The following is a 2,805-nucleotide window of genomic DNA, read 5'->3' on the forward strand; positions in this document are numbered from 1 at the left end:
CATGACATGTTACCAGTGCGGTCGTCTACACGAGTCGCTCTACCATTGTTTAGAAGATAGAGGTTTGACTGCAATATGAGGTTGGCTACTTGCTCCCCCCTACCATCACTCCTCAAGCTTCCCCATTGGCGTTAAAATCACCTAAAATTAATTTATGACCCGGAAGTTGATGGGCTAATGAAGTGAAAGCATCATCATCAATGGGACCACGGGGAGGACAGTAGATAGAGCATATATACAGATACGTGTTATTAAATTCTACTCTTGCTGAGCAAGTTCACGTACGATCTCGTCCTCTTCCGAGACCATGAGATCGCTGCAAGTGATGACACCCTTGCAGGAATTCATGGCACGTGGGATCCTTGGCTCGACATCGTAACAGTGAAACTTGCGCAGTTTCATCAAGTCATGAACCTGGGAGGATTTGACAGTTCAAGAGGTCACCATTGGCAAGTTTTTTTACTTGTTCCACTTCCCCCACCCAGTGATCAATCACCCTCTTGATTAGAAAAGGATTGAGACTGCTCAAGGAAGTAGATCCGAGAGCATGTAAGGTGACAAATTTGGCATTATTTACAGGGATGTCCATTGGGGTGCGTGTCTGGGACCGTTCAGTCTAGGAAAGGTCAGTCCGTGTGGCAGTCTGTGGTTCGTCAGGACCACCTCTCCCCCTGAGGGGGGGAGGCAGTAGGAGTGTCCGGCATAGTGACCACTTCCCCTTAACGGGGGATGTGGGAAGAAGGAGGAAAACGAGCGAGGGACAAAACACACCGGGACCAAACACCTAAGGCTGAAATTGCCCTCTCAAACCACTGCAGGGAGGCTCGACCGTGTTAATTCACGCCCCAGAGCAATCAGTGGAGGGGACCCTCCGTGGGCAGCAAGCAAAGGTAATCTCAGTATAAAGGAACAGACACCTACTATTCCTAACTATCAGGGAGGGGAGGAAATTGAGAAAATAGCTAGCCCAACTTGCACAAAGGGTGGGAAAAAAAAAAAAAAAAAAGCTAATTGCCGATGAGGCAGCCCTAGAAAGCTAGAGGAGAGCTCAGAAGCACACAACCTCACTCTCCACGACCATGCATAAAGATGGAGACTTATTTTTATTTATTTATTTTTTATAAAATCGCCATCACCCTGAAGGGGCATTAGGCCAGCAAGAATCGTTAATCATGAAAGCCAAAATAATGATATGAAATATTTGCATCTATTTCATACCAATATTAAGTTATTATTCATGATTATGAAACATAATAAGTAATAAAGAATACATCAGTATACATGGATAGTACCAGGACAAATACTTCCATCTATACATCACATGCAAACTCATTACTATACTGCTACAATCTAATGTAAATGAATTTTATGTAAAAAAAAAATACATAAAAAGGACAACTGCAAAGTTATTGGTCCTGAACAAAAAAAACAATACACAATTATATCAATTATATAAATGGAACTTCCCCCTGCGACTCACAGATACATAAAAGTGTATTGAAGTATACACAAATGTACAAAACCCTAACCCTATATTAAAAAAAAAAATATAATAAAAAAAAAATATATATATATATATATATATATATATATATATATATATATATATAAATAGAGATATATACAATAAATAGGTAAACAATAACCAAATTCATAAAATAAATCACAACTCTCTGAGCAGTCTGGTCTCTTTCAGGAAGTCATCAATTTATTAGTCACACCAACGTTCCCATCACCCAAGAAAGAATCAAGTGTGAAAGGGAGTGCTTTTGCCCTACAGTAGGTAGCCAGAGAAGTACATTCCCCAGCATACCTACTGCAATACAAAAGGATGTGACTAACAGATAACACTGCATAACAGGTTGTGCATCGCGGTGGAAACTGTCTGTTAATATATGGTAGCATATGTGTTATTAGGGTGGAATTCATGTGGAGGCGGGCTAAAGCGACCTCCTCCCGCCTGTTTCCTCGGGAGGAACTGGACCGGTCACATATGGTCCTTTTGACTGATGGAATTGCCAGGTCGGTCCACTGACTTTGCCACAGAAGATGAACTGATTTCTTTCCAAAAGAGAGACTAGATTGTAGCTCACGAGGAACGTCCCGAGTCTCCTCGAGTTCTACAGCCCATTTAGCTAGTATGTCAGCCTGCTCATTGCCGTAAATACCGCAATGGCCAGGCACCCAGATCAGAGAGAAGGATTTAGCACATGTGTGCAACTTAGTGATAATGTGGCCCAGGACCTCATGTGAATTAGTCCTACACGAATGAATTGCCTGAATGGCAGACTTAGGGTCAGAAAAAATGACAAGACTGTCGAGATTTGAACGCAAAGCAGTCTGTTGCTTGATCTATGGCAAATAATTCGGCAGTGAATACAGACATATGGGGGGGGGCAAGCGACAATGGATGCGGCACTCCATAGACCACACACTCGCACCCACACATTCATCCAACTTAGAGCCTTCGGTGTGCAAGTGGAATGACGCTAAGTGTCTAATGAGGATCATCTGGAACAACTGTCATACCTCCACCTCTGGCGCCTGGTACTTAGTGACGGGGAGGCAGTCTGTGTTGAAGGTGGTAGTAAGTGACTCTCAGGACATTATTTTTTATGTTAAAACCAGAAAGATCGTACCCTAACGCCTCACAGAGGAAGTGAAGCCTCACAGCCACTGGCTTGAGGGCCGCATACAATAGGTATTCCCACTGTAGGAGGATCCGACAAGTCGGGAGGCCAAGCGAGCGTTTAGGGTGGGTGGTAATACCGTAAGAAAATAGCAGGTGGTGTCGTCGTAGACGGA

The sequence above is a fragment of the Coenobita brevimanus genome, chromosome 60 (genome assembly GCF_032717465.1).
Source record: "Coenobita brevimanus isolate Jiangsu-jjx chromosome 60, ASM3271746v2, whole genome shotgun sequence".
NCBI lineage: Eukaryota > Metazoa > Arthropoda > Malacostraca > Decapoda > Coenobitidae > Coenobita > Coenobita brevimanus.